Raw genomic sequence first — 17,185 nt, 5'->3', positions numbered from 1 at the left:
ATGTCCCGCAGTGTATGAACATTCAAAATGTTATTTTTACCATGTAATTAATAGTGTTTACCTTGGAATTGAAACTGTGAAAGAGCTGTACTCTTAGAAAACCTGCAAAAATAATTTTTCTCTATTTTTAGACATTTTGAACAAGTAAGTGAGTCTTAGTTTATAATATAAAGGAAAGTATAGACTGATACAGGACTTTTTTAATACCAGTTGGTGGCATGAGAGTAGGTACTCTGATGTCATTGTGGTGTTTTCCTTTTGTTCTTTCATTTTATGAGTACATTAAAATCATTGGACTGGGATCCTAGGCTCAAAGTGTATATCTACTCAAGAAAAATTGTAGGTACGATTTCAAAACTGATGAGTCAATATCCCCGACTTACAAATACCCTAATTGTCTATATTTTCCATTGCATTTATTATTTTAGTAATTATTTATTAGTAGTATTTTGTGTTAGTAGCATTTGTGTTAATGCTACTTATTAGTAGCATTAACAAAGAAACATCTTAGGAAGTTAATAACCAGCATGTCCACTCTAAGGCCAGTTGCCTCTGGAGATACCATGTTTCTTTTTGACCATGTGTTTGTAAACAGCCATTGTTCATGGAATATGTTTGCACATTGCATGTGTGCTGGGCAGGGCACTGCTCTATGTTCACTAATATAGCAGACTATAGTTGGGTGAAAAATGAGTTGTCTACTTGGGAGTTGTGATCAAAGTAGGTAGATGAGTAGGACTTGAGATCAGAATGTGAAAGGCCAGTCTATCTGACCTTCCCCTCACTTTGGAGGGTCAGATGGGAGAAGTGTGGTCCAAAAGGGTGGAGGCCTCTTGTGGGGTGATGATAAAATCTGGAAGCGAGGCTTGTATAAACTTTCCTTCTTATCTCATCACTTGCCATGTGCTGGCACTGTTCTGGGCTCTGGGATAGAATGAGGACAAGTGGTCACCATCCCAGGCAGCTTGAGAAGTCTGGATGACACCCATTCCAACTTCCTTGCTGTCATGGTCTCAAAGCAGTGTGGTCAGAGTCAGGGTCAGGCCTTGCTGGAGCCTGGGGAAGGTCAGGAAACTCCTCTACTCTCCGTGTCTCCACTTCCACTTGCCTGGCAGTCTTGAGTTGTGAGAGGAGTGTATGGCTCTGTCTTTAGAGTATTTAAGCTGTTTCACCATGTGAAATTGATGTGGATGCTGTTGGAGAGTGTTTATTAGGTTGACTAAAAATGGATGTCAAAACTAAAAGTCCATGGAAACTAGGAATGAGTTTAAGGGCCAGTGAGTCAGACAGGTGTGCTGAAACTTGAGGGCTCACGGAAGGGGGTGTTTAACTCAGCTCAGATAGGCAGGGGTCTGTTCCACAGTTTCCTGGGCCCCAGAGACGCATGGGTCTTAAAACAGGTTATTCAGTTACACTGGGGCTTCCCAGGTGGCATTACTGGTAAAGTATCCACCTGCCAATGCAGGAGAAGCAAGAGACAACAAGGGTTCAATCTCTGGGTCAAGAAGATCCCCTGGAGTAGGAAATGGTGCCCCACTCCAGTACTCTTGCCTGGAAAATTCCATGGGCAGAGGAGCCTGGTGGGCTACAGTCCATGGGACCACAAAGAGTTGGGCACTATTGAGCATAGCACAGCATTATTGCATTGATCTTGTTATTTGTCACAGCTAATGTATAGTTTTTTTTTTAATTCACGTCATTATCTAAAATAGGTTTTCTGTTTGGACTAGTGTGGGAACTCATCATTTTCAGTGTTTCTTTGAGAAAAGACATTCTAAGTTCTGGACAGTGAAAGACAAATACATGTTCATCTTCTAACATGGTGTCTCCCTTAGGCCATGTTTTCAACGAAGTCCTCCTCTTACCTTTTTTCACAGCCTCCCTGCAGCCTCCAGGAAGTCCATGCTGCTGTAGGGTTTTGTCTGTTTGTTTGTTTGGTCCTGGACTCTAATGTCTGATACTCTCGTCCATTCCGCCAAAGTATCCAATCACAGATGGAATGCCAGGAGGGGAGAACAATGCAGGCTCTAAAACTGGAATCGGGACACAGTTTTACACAGTTAGATTCTTTGGCTTTGGGAAACAAGGTTTTAAGAATTACATAGATAATTATATCAGTGAGTGCTTTTGTGATCTTAAGAGCCACAAGAAGTTGGTCATCCTTTTAAAATTCAGTGTTTTGTTTTTTTCCTAAGTCCTGTGATAATGTCATTAGTGAATGATTTAATGTTAACCAAAGTATTATCTTTGAATTATTGAGTCACTTATTATTTCGAATTAGACGTCTGTGGTCACATAGAGAAGAGTCGGGTAGCAGAATCTGTCTTTTCTCACGTTGAGATGGCTCTTATTTCTTTTTCCTTATTAGGACATTTTTTCCTGTTCAATTAAGGTGCCATTGTTTCATTTTCCCTTAGGATGAGAATGTATTACAATATATATGTTACAAAATCATATGGATCTTGACTTTTAGAGAAGAGAGGGGAGGAAGAAATACTTAGCCTCTCAAAACCCAGTTTCCGGCTCTCCTGTCTACGCTGGTCCCTGTCCACAGGCCTGCAGCTCGAGCCAACCTGGAAGACTCACGCTTGAGTAAAACAGGTGAACTTGATGTCGGCTGTCACACTGCCCTTGCCTTTCCTGCCCTTTTCCCTGGTTCCCTTCCCACATGCCCTTCACCAGGCCCCGGCTCAGGCTCCCTCCCACGTGGAGCCTTTCTCAGCCCTGGTACCCAGCGTAGCTCGTCGCCCCATCTGACCCCATTACCCTGAGCGATCGCTCATGTACCTCCTTGTGCAGTTTCTTCTGAGACTCTGTTTTCTTGCACTGTTTTAACCTTCATTATTACTTATCTTTTCCCTTCTTTGTACTTTTCTCCCCAACACTGGGGAGTGCCCGTACATCTGTTGACTTGACATGACTCCCTTAATCTAGCTTGATTTCAGATAGTGAAATTTCAGATACATTCTGATTGATAAATATTAGTAAGGCTTGGGATTACACTAAATTATGGAGAGTTTAAGGGGTTACAGTAAATTATGGAGAGTTTAAGAATGATCTTTATCATAAGTTAGTCTTAAATCAATCAGTGTTGACTTGATTTAACGAAGGAATCAAACCATAAAATCACTTAGTAGCACAGAATATTGTCAAGAGATGTAGAACCAGATGCCGTTCTTCCTCTCTCTTCATCATCTGCACGTAAGCACTGTGGTGTGTGTGCAAGTGAGGCGTCCATGTGGTGTAGGAGATGGAGAGGACCCTGGACTGGGGTTTAGACTTTAGGCTTTAGTCCTGGACGTGCCACTAATTACCAGTGAGTGTGTATAGTGGGCACTTTGCTTTTCCAAGTCAACTTTTTTCATCTGCAAATTGAGTTGAATTAGGTAATCTCTGCGGAGAAGGCAATGGCACCCTACTCCAGTACTCTTGCCTGGAAAATCCCATGGACTGAGGAACCTGGTAGGCTGCAGTCCATGGGTCGCTAAGAGTCGGACATGACTGAGTGACTTCACTTTCACTTTTCACTTTCGTGCATTGGAGAAAGAACTGGCAACCCACTCCAGTGTTCTTGCCTGGAGAATCCCAGGGACGGCGGAGCCTGGTGGGCTGCCATCTATGGGGTCACACAGAGTCGGACACGACTGAAGCGACTTAGCAGCAGCAGCAGCAGGTAATCTCTGAGGTCTCTCCTGGCTCTTAAATTCTAAATATAGGTGCAGCTTTTAAACATTCTTTACATAGATAAAGCAATTTCAAATAAACATATACTGATAAGTAATTGAAAACCTGACTCCAGGCAACAATTCCAGTCTTCACCAGTAAAACTGTTATTAGTGCTGTGTAAGGAGAAGGCAGTGGCACCCCACTCCAGTACTCTTGCCTGGAAAATCCCATGGATGAAGGAGCCTGGTGGGCTGCAGTCCATAGGGTCGCTAAGAGTCGGGACACAACTGAGCGACTTCACTTGCACTTTTCACTTCCATGCATTGGAGAAGGAAATGGCAACCCACTCCAGTGTTCTTTCCTAGAGAATCCCAGGGATGGGGGAGCCTGGTGGGCTGCTGTCTTTGGGGTCACACAGAGTCGGACACGACTGAAGCGACTTCGCAGCAGTGCTGTGTAAATATTAAAAATAACAGGTTCGTGTTTAGTCCTTTTCACTTTCTCTTATTTGCGCCATACGGGATAGGTGAAGGAATAAAAAACGCAGAGATACAGATATTTAAGCCCCTGTTTTTTTGATGTAGTACTGTGTTTGTTGCTGTAATACTCTGATGATCTAGGTATTTCTCAAACAACCCAGAGTTAACTATTTTGTCAAAAATAATAGCAGTAACATTAAAGAGTAATTTTATTATTCTGAGGATGGCTTTTTACATGGTTTTGGAGAAGTTACTCATGATTTGAGGGGGCTCATATTTCTGCTTGTACAATGAGAAGATTTGAAACTACATGTCCCCTTCAGGCCTTTTTATTGAATTCTCAGAATAGCTCCTAAAGCAATGGCTTAGATAGTCTAAACTTAATTTTACTTCATACTTTTTTTTCTATAGAACATGCAAATTTTATCATACCTTATTAGAAAAGATTTTCAGTTTTAAGTACTCTTTGAGCATTTCTAGCAAATTTGGAAGTATGGCTTAAATTTTTTGTAAAATTGCTACTAATATGTAGGTTTTAGCATACAGGGAAAACAAAAGAAATTAAATGGTTTTGCTGTGTGTTCCTTAACTTTGGTTAGGCACTTTGGTATTAAAGCATCTTACTTTTGTCATTTATTCTTCTCCATGGAATATTGTAATTCTTTAAAAAAAACTCAGTATAATACTTTATTTGTATTTAATTAGAATTTGAAAGTCAAATGCATTAATCCACTGAGGAATCAGTTTCTCGTTGTTAGGTGTGATCACATCAAGGCATTTGTGATTTTTGAACTGATTATTTGAAGGAGTAAGCTTCTCTTTTTTCATTTTGTTTGTTTATCAGATGAAAACTTAGGCACAGACATGTATTGTTAAAGAATTTCATGTATATTTGTTTACCCATATTCAGAGCAGCTCTGTTAATAATGGCTGAGAGTGGGAGCAACCCAAATATCCACTGATGGGTGAGTAGATAAACTGTGATACATGCATACAGTGGAATATTATTCAGCCTTAAAAAGAAAGGAAATTCTGACACAAGACACAGCATGGCTGAACCGTTTGGGCGTTATACTAAGTAACAGAAGCTAGTCCGGAAGAACCAAATACTGGTGATTATGAAGTCCCTAAAATAGTTATATTCATAGAAAAAGAAAGTAGAGTGGTGGTTGCCAGGGGTTGGGAAGGTGCTGGGGAGACAGGGACTTGTTTAATGGATATAGAGTTTCAGTTTCACAAGATGAGAAAGTTCTGGAGGCTGGTTGCACAACATTGTGAATACATGTAACACTAATGACGTGTACACTAATGAAATGTATACTTTAGAAACGGTTGAGATAGTAAAGTTTATGTATTTTTACACAATTTTAAAAAGATTTTCATGTGTTGTAAAATTAATATAGCATCTCTAGAAATGATCTTTCTTTGGTGTTCATTGCCAAAACACTAAAACTGTTTTTATTTTTTGTTTGTTTATCATAAAATGTCTCTCTTTGTAGAGTATTCATGCTGCTGCTGCTGCTAAGTTGCTTCAGTCGTGTCCGACCCTGTGTGACCCCACAGACAGCAGCCCACCAGGCTCCCCCGTCCCTGGGATTCTCCAGGCAAGAACACTGGAGTGGGTTGCCATTTCCTTCTCCAATGCATGAAAGTGAAAAGTGCAAGTGAAGTCGCTGAGTCATGTCTGACTCCTAGCGACCCCATGGACTGCAGCCCACCAGGCTCCTCTGTCCATGGGATTTTCCAGGCAAGAGTCCTGGAGTGGGGTGCCATTGCCTTCTCCATACTGTTGCTTTTTTAAAAAAGTACCCAAATGGTACTAGAAGGCTTCCCAGGTGGCAGTAGTGGTAAAGAACCCACCTGCCAATGCAGAAGATGTAAGAGATGTGAGTTTGACCCCTGGGTCGGGAAGGTACCCTGGAGAAGGGAATGGCAACCCACTATGGTATTCTTGCCTGGAGAATCCCATGGGCAGAAGAGCCTGGTGGGCTACAGTCCATGGGGTTGCAAAGAGTCAAACAACTGAAGCGACTTAGCGCACATGCATGCAAATGGCTAGAAAGTAGCAAATGACAGGGACTACAGCCTTGGCTTTGTATTTTGCTTTACAGGATTACCGAGAACTTCACAACTCTGGGGTTTAGGCCTGGCCGGCAGTGATATTTTCCATGTTTAGAAGTTAAACAACTTGCACGTGACAGTGTAGTGGAAACGAATCGAAAGAGGTTGTTTCATCTCTTAGCCCAGTGCCCTTGTTTCCCATTGTGCTCACCCAGCAAGAAGGCAAAGTCCTCAGACGTGTACCTTCTCTTATTTTACCTTACCTTACACTGCTTTCTCATGGACATAGTATCACTATATAGAATACTAAATCTGAACAGAGTCATAATACCACTAGAGGTAATCTAAAGAAAAGCATCTGAAATGCTTAATGGTGCTGTAAGGGCTGTTGTATGAAATTAAACTAAAGTATTATATATGCACACACACACACATATATATGTATATATATTTGTTGTTTAGTTGCTAAATTGTGTCCGACTCTTTTGTGACTGCATAGAATGGGGAAACAGTGGAAACAGTGACTGACTTTATTTTTCTGGGCTCCAGCCATGAAATTAAAAGACGCTTACTCCTTGGAAGGAAAGTTGTGACCAACCTAGACAACATATTAAAAAGCAGAGACATTACTTTGCCAACAAAGGTCCATCTAGTCAAGGCTATGGTTTTTCCAGTAGTCGTGTATGGATGTGAGAGTTGGACTATAAAGAAAGCTGAGCACCGAAGAATTGATGCTTTTGAACTGTGGTGTTGGAGAAGACTCTTGAGAGTCCTTTGGACTGCAAGGAGATCCAGCCAGTCTATCCTAAAGGAGATCAGTTGTTCACTGGAAGGACTGATGTTGAAGCTGAAACTCCACTACTTTGGCCACCTGATGCAAAGAGCTGACTCATTTGAAAAGACCCTGATGCTGGGAAAGATTGAGGGCAGGAGGAGAAGGGGACGACAGAGGATGAGATGGTTGTATGGCATCACGGACTCAATGGACATGGGTTTGGGTGGACTCCAGGAGTTGGTGATGGACAGGAAGGCCTGGCGTGCTGCGGTTCATGGGGTCGCAAAGAGTCAGACATGACTGAGCGACTGAACTGAACTGAGACTGTAGCCCGCCAGGCTCTTCTGTCTATGGGATTTCCCGGGCAAGAATACTGGAGTGGGTTGCCATTCATTTCCTTCTCCAGGGGACCTTCCTGACCCAGAAATTGAACCCGTGTCTCCTGCATTACAGGTGGATTCTTTACTACTGTGCCACCTGGGAAGTCCATATACCATATATATGAATATATATATATATATATATATATAAAATATAAAAAAGTGGTAGTGGTATTTAGCCTGAGAAGGTAAAGGTGACTCCATATTATGGACTCGCCTAGGACCTTAAAAAAAGTATATTCAAAGTGAATTATGAAAGTGTTTGCCAAACTTCATAATACAAGAACTAAAAACTTCTTAATTAGTTAATTAGTGAAGAGGAATTCAGGATCCATTATGGATATTCAGCAAATAGAACAGTTAGCAAGAGAAGATCTTAACCAAAGTTTCCATTAAAACACACCTCATACTCCAGTAGTATCTCAGTGTTTTTTTACTTTTAGTTTTTTTAAAGCCACACTGATAGCACTAAGGGTGGTATTTGGACTTTGAACTCTCAGATTAGCACATGTTTTACGACTGCTTTTTCTGAGAAGCCCAGCAAAGTGTGAAAATGGGGTGAGAAGATTACTTGCCTGCATTCTGTCTTGGCTTCCTGTATACATAACATTATTCTTCTATATCAAATGTACATTATGTTTAAGTCCATTTCTTCATCATCAGATCAGATCAGATCAGTCGCTCAGTCGTGTCCGACTCTTTGCAACCCCATGAATCGCAGCACACCAGGCCTCCCTGTCCAACACCAACTCCCGGAGTTCACTCAGACTCACGTCCATCGAGTCAGTGATGCCATCCAGCCATCTCATCCTCTGTCGTCCCCTTCTCCTCCTGCCCCCAATCCCTCCCAGCATCAGAGTCTTTTCCAATGAGTCAACTCTTCGCATGAGGTGGCCAAAGTAATGGAGTTTCAGCTTTAGCATCATTCCTTCCAAAGAAATCCCAGGGCTGATCTCCTTCAGAATGGACTGGTTGAATCTCCTTGCAGTCCAAGGAACTCTCAAGAGTCTTCTCCAACACCACAGTTCAAAAGCATCAATTCTTTGGTGCTCAGCCTTCTTCACAGTCCAACTCTCACATCCATACATGACCACAGGAAAAACCATACCCTTGACTAGACGGACCTTTGTTGGCAAAGTAATGTCTCTGCTTTTGAATATGCTATCTAGGTTGGTCATAACTTTCCTTCCAAGGAGTAAGTGTCTTTTAATTTCATGGCTGCAGTCACCATCTGTAGTGATTTTGGAGCCCAGAAAAATAAAGTCTGACACTGTTTCCACTGTTTCCCCATCTATTTCCCATGAAGTGATGGGACCGGATGCCATGATCTTCGTTTTCTGAATGTTGAGCTTTAAGCCAACTTTTTCACTCTCCACCTTCACTTTCATCAAGAGGCTTTTTAGTTCCTCTTCACTTTCTGCCATAAGGGTGGTGTCATCTGCATATCTGAGGTTATTGATATTTCTCATAGAGTTGTTAAATAATGCCTACTGTGAACATTAACATAGGTGTATAAAATGGAAATTACAGCATTTAATAGTCCATAATGATCCTATACTAGAAGGTCAGTAAATAGCAGTGAGTTTCAACATATGAAGATGGTATCTAAATTCATGGTTAAAATATATATTATACATACGCATATACATCTGCCTCTCCTTGTGACCTATGACTGCCCTAAATCTCCTCCACTGGCTTTTATGAATATGTAATTTTTTAAACCATGAATATAGATATAGTCTGCACATGGTAGAACTCACTACTGTTTATTGAACTTCTATTATAGGACTTATGAATTATAGAAGGCTATGATATGAATTTTATATACTTTGTATTATTTAATGTTTCTTCGTGTCCTTAGAAGAGGACTTCCCTGGTGGCTCAGTGGTAAAGAATCTGCCTGCAATGCAGGAGACTTGGGTTTGATCCCTGGGTTAGGAAGATACCCTGGAGAGGGAAGGGGCAACCCACTCCAGTATTCTTGCCTGAGAAATCCCATGGACAGAGGAGCCTGGTGGGCTGCTGTCCGTGGGATTGCAAGAGTCGGACACAATTTAGTGACTTAACCACCACCATGATGAAGAGATAGACTTAAAACTGTACAACTAGAAAGTAACAGAGCTGGGATGGAATTGAGATCTTTTACCTCTGTCTTTCATTGGTGACCTTTGCATAAAGCAACACAGCCTCCTTACTCGTCCTACAAATACTGTTTTATTGTCCAGTCATCATGGTGAACATTTATTGAATATTTATTATGGGCAAAGCTCTCTGCCCAGTGCTTTGTATGTGTCACATTTAATCCTTATACTCCTTTGGGTTTAGTATGTAACTATCCCCATTTTATTTATTTATTTTTTTTCAGTTAAATTTTTTTTTAAATTATTTTTTTATTGGAGCTTCCCAGGCAGGTTCGATCCTGAAATGACTACCCACTTCAGAATTCTTGCCTGAGAAGTCCTATGGACAGAGAAGCCTGGCAGGCTATAGTCCATGGGGTCGCAAAAAGTTGGACATGACTTCACGATTAAACAACAGCATGTGTGGGTGCTCAATTGCTCAGTTGTGTCCGACTCCTTTTGGCCCATGGACTGTAATCCACCAGACTCCTCTGTCCATGGGACTCTCCAGGCCAAGAATTGCTCAGTCGTGTCTGACTCCTTGTGGCCCATGGACTGTAATCCACCAGACTCCTCTGTCCATGGGACTCTCCAGGCCAAGAATACTGGAGGGGGTTGCCATTTTTTTCTTCCAGGGGATCTTCCTGACCCAGGGATCGAACCCATGTCTCTTGCATCTCCTGTATTGGCAGGTAGATTATTTACCACTAAGCCACCTGGGAAGCCCAAGCAACAGCAACAGCAATGTTTATTGGAGTATAGCTGCTTTACAATCTTGTTTCTACTATCCCCATTTTCTAAGCAGATAGACCAACCTTCCAGATAATATCCATTTAGGACCAACCCTCCCAAATTAAGCCTTCGTGTAAATGATCTGCACCTCGTATCACACATTGACTCACTCACCTTGTCTGCATTACTGCCTTTTCTCCTTGAAGCTTCTGAGTCCGTCCCTATTTTAGCTGCTCTTTATGAGAAATTTTATAATTTCTCTCGCTTTTCACCTTTTTTGTGTTCTCTGTACAGATATACTTGGAACCAGAATTCTTTTTTCTCTGTGTTAACTCCTCTCTTCATTCTTGCAGGCTCTTGGGTGACTAGTATACAGCTGAGTTCATAAAACTCTACGCTGGCCATTGAACCCCTCAAAGCCTTGCTGGTGATGACCTCCACTCCCTCCAGTCTGCCCATCACACTCTAACCTCTTAGTCTTTTCTAGCTCAGCCTCCGAATTCTTCAGGAGCTGCCCTTTCCTTCAGTTCATCCAGGCAGTCTTCCAAACTAAAAGCAGCATCCTCTGCCCTGAGCCCAGAGTGGGTTAAAGCAGACAGACATTCCCCCTGGTCATCACCCTGACTCACCCCCTGGTCCTCCACTATCTTCAGAATGTTTGATTTCTAGAGTAAATCTCAGCTGGTGACCTGTCCACTTGTATCCAGACCTTTCTTCTCTGCTTCTGCCTATTTCATCTCTCTGATACCCCAAATCTTCCTTGGCTTGAAGAATATATTAAGCATCAGATTTTAGACTGGTACCCAGAAGAGGTGGTATTTAGTTTATCCTTGTCACAGAGATAAGATCTTTCTCAAACTCTTCTTGACAACAGTTATCTACATTTGCTCATTAAAAAATTTCTTTTAGCAAGTTTTTGCAAGTGTTGTTGTAGAGATACATCAAGGAACAAGGGCTGTAGCCCTGGCCCTCATGATACTTATAATGATTGGAGGAAGACATTGACTACATTCTTCAGAAAAATAGCAGTTTCTCTTTGGGATGCTTCAGTGTACAGCATACCATGAAGTCACTGTTATTTTGTATAGTCTTTAGAGGCGAATGGATTTATAACAATATCACCTGAAGATTAGTGATTAGCTTCCAGGTGTTAAAAACATGGAGTTGATTTGCAGTTGTTGGTTCTAATTTATTAAGGAGGGGTGAATAGTTACAGAGAACAATGTGTAGTACATACTTCTTGATGTCTTGATGTCTTGACTATACTCCAGAAGCTACTCAGTGTCTCTAGTTGGTTGCTGGACTTGAGTTTTTCTTTTGTCTGTGGGAGGTTAAGGGCTTCCCTGGTGGCTCAGATGGTAAAGAATACACTTAAAATGCAGGAGACCCAGTTCGATACCTGAGTCGGGAAGATCCCCAGGAGAAGGGAATGACCATCCACTCCAGGATTCTTGCCTGGAGAATTCCATGGACAGAGCAGCCTGGCGGGCTACTGTCCATGGGGTCACAAAGAGTCGGACACAACTAAGCGACTAAGCACTATGGGAGGTTAAATAGAGGTAGACGTTGTTAGAAAACAAAACTAGCTGATTTATTCAGGGAGGCTCTAGGAACAAACAAATCAAAATTACATGACTTGATTATGTATTATATAAAGTAGGCCTACACTTCTGAATAGACTAAAGCAGTTCTTAGACTTTAATGTGTTAATCACCTAGAAAACTAATTAAAGCACAGCTCTGGCTTAGTAAGTCTTGAGTGAGGCCTGAAGAATCTGCATTTCAAGTAAGTTCCTAAGATGTGCTTTTCTGCTAGTGCAGAGACCACACTTTCTTTTCTTTTTAAATTATGTATGTATTTTTGGCTGCGCTGGGTCTCCACTGCTGCGAGCAGGGGCTCCTCGCTAGTTCCAGCGTGTGGGCTTCTTGTTTCCGTGGCTTCTCTTGTTGTGGAGCTTGGGCTCTAGGGCTCGTGGGCTCGGTAGTTGCAGTTTGAGGGCCCTAGAGCTCGGGCTCAGTAGATGGGATGCTTGGACCTAGTGGTCCCTCGGCATGTGCGATCTTCCCAGACCAGGAATGAACCCGTGTCCCCTGCACCAGGTGGATTCTTAACCACCGGACCACCAGGAAAGCCTGGGACCGCACTTCAAATAGCACAAGGATGGAGTTTTAATGTTTTTGATAATCTACTATGTACTACCTACTAGAGCTTCCCTGGTAGCTTGGACGAAAGAATCTGCCTGCAGTGCAACAGTTCGCTCCCTGGGTTGGGAAGATTCCCCTTGGAGAAGGGAATGGCTACCCACTCCAGTATTCTTGTCTGGAGAATCCCCGAGGAGCTTGGTGGAGTACAATCCATGGGGTTGCAGAGAGTCAGACACGACTGAGAGACTGACACCACAATCACTATGTACTATGATAGAAAAACAAGAATTTTAAAATATTTTAAAATTTAAAAATTTTTTTAAGAATTTTAAAATAATGTTATTAAAATTTATTTAAGAGAACCACAGCAATGGCATGGATTTATATAGAATACTTGTTTTTTTTCCCACTCCAACAGAGACTTTGTATTTTTTTTAGAATGATATTGATCAAGGACTCTTGCTCATTTTGTAGGAATCAAAAGGGCAGTTTAGAAATATCTTGAATGTTAGGAATCTGTATAGTTATAAAATTGAGTCACTTTGCTGTACAGCAGAGATTGGCACAACAGTGCACATCAGCTGCGTGTGTGCTCAGTCACTCAGCCGTGGCAGATTCTTTGTGACCTCATGGACTGTAGCCCACCAGACTCCTCTGTCCGTGGGATTCTCCAGGCAAGAATACTGGCGCGGGTCCCCATGTCCTTCTCCAGAGGATCTTCCCTACCCAGGGATTGAACATGCGTCTCCTGGGTCTTCTGCACTGGCAGGCGGTTCTTTACCACTGAGCCACCTGGGGAGCCCTGTGAATCAACTACACTTCAATAAAAATAAAATGTCTTGACTGTCGATTCTCACAGTAGCCGTAATAATAGTAGCTGTTTTCTAGATACTTTGTGGCCTTCAGTGTGCTTGGGCTCAACCATTTGTGGGTGCAGCCACCGTGGGAACCTCTGTGGTTTTAGAGATCACGTCCCTGCCCTGTCTGGCATGGGACACAGTTAAGCAGACAGTGCCAGGACAGGGTCATGGCATGCTAGAGGCAGTCACAGCGTGCTCTAAAAGTTTCAGAAGAAATTCATGTTTAGTGAATTTTGAGTGCAAAAAGGGTTCGTGTTGGAGTGGCTTCCTACAGAGGGTTTTCAGTTTGAACCTCAAAGCAACTCTGTGATTTGGGTAATCTAGTGGCGCTAGTGGTAAAGAATCCACCTGCCAATCCAAGAGGTGTGGGTTCGATCCCTGGGTCAGGAAGATCCCCTGGAGTAGGAAGTGGCAACCCACTCCAATATTCTTGCCTGGAGAGTTCCATGGGCAGAGGAGCCTGGCGGGCTACAGTCCATGGCCTGGCAAAGAATCAGACGCGACTGAGTAACTGAGCACACACACATTATCACCCGCATTTTACATAGGAGAAAACTGTGGCCCAAGAGTTTCAAGTTCAAAGTCATGGGGCTGGAAAATGACCGATAGAGCTGGAATCCAGCTGTTGTCAGTTCAGGTCCTGCCCTCTGTCCCTGGGTGCCATATTCTCTCTGCTTTGTGTGACTCTCCAAGTCATCACCCAACTAAGATTATTCCCTCCTGTAACCATGTGCCCTTCCTTGTCAATTCTGGGAATTTGGATCTTCTAAAATTTTAAATTTTTACTAATTTTTCTTTTGATGGCCACTGAACCACCTGGGAAGCCCTGTAAATCAACTGTCAGCTTAGACTACTTGCAGAAGAAAGTTCCTTCTAACTGGTAGAAATCCCAAGTTCTTAAAAGCTTTAGAAGAAATAAGCCTTCAAAGAAAGAAGAGGCCTATAGAGCTTTTTAAGAAAATTGTTTTACTATACATAGTTTGTTGTTAGAATTAATTACAGTTGTTTGTATACAAGTAGAAGTTTCCAAGGACTTGGGTTACTTCAAAACTATTGGACTAAAAATATTTTATTATTTATTAAAATCTGGCTTACATTTTCTTAAAAGGATGCTTTTGTTTTTTTAAAAAAACTTTTTTCAAATAATTAAAAATTTAGAGTTAGACTTGTTATGCATTTGCTTTCCTGAATAAATTATTAAATGTGCTATATTCTCAGCATATATAATATAACATATTATATATGCTGAGAATATAGCACATTTTATAATTTGTTATATATGCTGAGAATATGTTATAAAATATATATGCTGAGCATATGTTATAAAATATTCTGTCTTCTCACTTTATAGTCTTCTGCTAAGATTAATTGCTGATGGTGATTTTTCTTTAATCTGGTTTAACTCTTGGGAGAGAGGAGGATTTAGTGGTTTGATTATTGTCAATAGTAAAGACAGTGCTGACATGTACTGAGCTCTTATTCTCTGTCAGACAGTGTACGTCGTGTCTTATTCCTCCCAGCTACCCTAACATCACCCATAAAGTCAGAGAGACTGGGTAGCTTGCTGGGGCTTATTCAGCTGGTGAATGAGAATGCTGGTGTCATAAGGCTGCTAGTCTGACTTGAGAGTTCATATTCAGAGCCTAGAGAATGCCTCTAGGTTGGGAAGAAAAGGCCTAGAAGACATAGAGGGCTTGGCTCTTAGCCAGAGGGGCTCAGATGATCCCTGACATAGGACCCACCTGCCAGGTGATCCCTAACACATGACCCACCTGTGTGGAGATGCAGAGGGAACGGTGCAACAGAAGGAAGGGCCTGTGGCGTCCACGTGTGCTGAGAACGTACCCATTTAACTATCACCCATCAACCTTGTGAGACAGTTATTTTTTCTCATTAAAAAGAGTTGGAAAGAACAGTTGATCCTGCATCCATAGAGTCTGTTGCCCATCCCCTCTCTTGGTCCTCACGTCTTTTTCTATTTTCTCTTCCTTCCTCTCTGGTTGCTTCACAGCCATTGATCCCACTCTTCCCTTAGGTGTTCCCCAGGGTTCAGCCTTCGTTCGTTTTAGTCTTTCATTCTGTGTGTTCTTTCCCTTGTGACCTGAAATCCTGGAGGGGTTCTCACTGCCAGTGACTCCTCTGTGTTTCTGCTGCCCTGGCAGTCATCTGCAGCTCCAGACCCTGCTGGATACCTCCTGCTGGGTGTCCCACGAGTGCTTCAGACAGAAGAGGTTTAGAAAGCACCTGATTACCTCCTGCTCCTCTTCCTTTGTTCTCTGTCCCAGATCCACAACTTCACCGTATGTAACACCAACTGGGCCAGAAATCTGGGAGTAACCCCGAGCTTTTCTTTCACTCTCACTTCTCACATCCATATCAGCCACCAAGCCAGTAGATTTTGCTCTTGTGACTTTCACATCTGCCTATCTTTTCCATGGCAGTGCAGCCCTTGAATCCAGGTTACACTCATTTCTTGCACAGTGTAGTGGTCTCCAAGGCTGGCTGCCCCGCCCATCAGCATCAGCAGGGGAATTTGAAGGTTGTAGTACTGAGCCCTACCCACAGAGATGTTGATTCAGTAGATCTGGGGTGGAAACTAGGAATCTACATTTTTAATGAGCAGATGGTTCTTCTGTGGGCAACAGACAGATACTTGAAAACCACTGACACAGCTGGTTTTCCTGCCTTTCCCTTTCAGTCCATCCCCTGCTGCCTCCATCAGCATCTGCTGAAAGCCACATGTGGTCTCCAGTTTCTAACCAAGGAAGCATCTCTCTGTTATCTACAGGATAAGTTCCAGCCTCTTCAGCAGAGTTTGTGAGACTCTCCCAGGTCTGATCTGACCTGTAAATCTCTAGTCATTTCCTGTCATCTTTCCTTGTATATATCCTCTACCTCGGGCTTCCCTTGTGTGTCTCAGCTGGTAAAGAATCCGCCTGCAATGTGGGAGACCTGGGTTCGATCCCTGAGTTGGGAAGATCCCCTGGAGAAGGGAAAGGCTATCCACTCCAGTATTCTGGCCCAGAGAATTCCATGGACTACTTGTATAGTCCATGGGGCCGCAAAGAGTCGGACACGACTGAACGACTTTCACTTTCACTTCACATCCTCTACCTCAGGCCTGCTTAGATTCCAGAGTACGTGTTTTATTTCTTGATTTGTGGCTCCTTATACATATGGTTCTCTCTGCAGGAAAGCCTTCCGCCCTTCCTATCTCCTTGCCAAGTTTCTCTTTTCTTCAAGGAGTGGTTTGGGCGTCAGCTCCGGAAGCTGCCCTTGTCACCTCTCTCCTGTCCCCAGACTGGCCTCTGATGTTGCTCTCAGAATCCTGCAAAGCAATTGATTTGTCATGTCTGTCTCCTCTAATAGATGATGAGTTTTGAGAGGTAAAGGACAAAATGACCTGTCCCCAATCAGTGAGCTCAGAAGGGATGAAGGGCTGTTCTATTTACTATGCTGGGTGATTTTTAAGATGTAAGTCAGGTTAAGAATAAGCAAAACTGTTGGTGGGGAAGGTATTCAAGGGAAGCCCCACTTCAGATGGACCATATTTTTGGTACCATTAAAAAAATAAAGGTGTAATTTACACATAATAAAGTGAACTCTTTTCTAGTGAACAGCTTGTGAGTTCTCTTGAACACATAGTTGTTAACCATTACATGGCCTTTTAATATAGATAAAATTGTATGATTATTGACCAAACTAGTGTTTGTCAACCAGTCTCACTTGGCATGAGCTTTGTGAAACAGTCAGAGTGTTTTAGATGAAAACAGTTTCTTGAGAAAGAAGTTAACCCTTAAGGGTCTGGAAGGTTAAAATATGTCTTGGTAATTTTTATTTTTGAAATAAAGTTCCTTGCTCCAAAACTTGATTTGCAGTAACATTTAATTTTAGATGTGCTTAACTTTCATTTAAAATTAATTTAATTATTCACAACTTAAATAAAGGAAACTCATTTCCAAAGGAGA

At 42.3% G+C, this 17,185-nt stretch overlaps 1 protein-coding gene across 3 annotated transcripts in view; it reads left to right on the top strand.

Moving 5' to 3' along the window:
- Positions 1-17,185, top strand: part of ELOVL4 (ELOVL fatty acid elongase 4) — a 38,931-nt gene that overhangs the window by 3,360 nt on the left and 18,386 nt on the right. Inside the window, exon 2 of one of the 3 annotated variants that reach the window (XM_086316278.1) lies at positions 2,418-2,601. The exons of the other annotated variants lie outside the window; for them this stretch is intronic. The gene's annotated coding sequence lies outside the window, so the exon portion shown is untranslated. The remainder of the gene's footprint in view (positions 1-2,417; positions 2,602-17,185) is intronic. 3 annotated transcript variants of the gene reach the window in all.

The sequence above is a fragment of the Bos grunniens genome, chromosome 9 (assembly GCF_055505025.1).
Source record: "Bos grunniens cultivar Pamir isolate PY7600 chromosome 9, Bosgru_T2T1.0, whole genome shotgun sequence".
Taxonomy (NCBI): Eukaryota; Metazoa; Chordata; class Mammalia; order Artiodactyla; family Bovidae; genus Bos; species Bos grunniens.
Note: the sequence above shows the minus strand (reverse complement) of the source record. Positions and strands in the feature narration are given on the sequence as shown.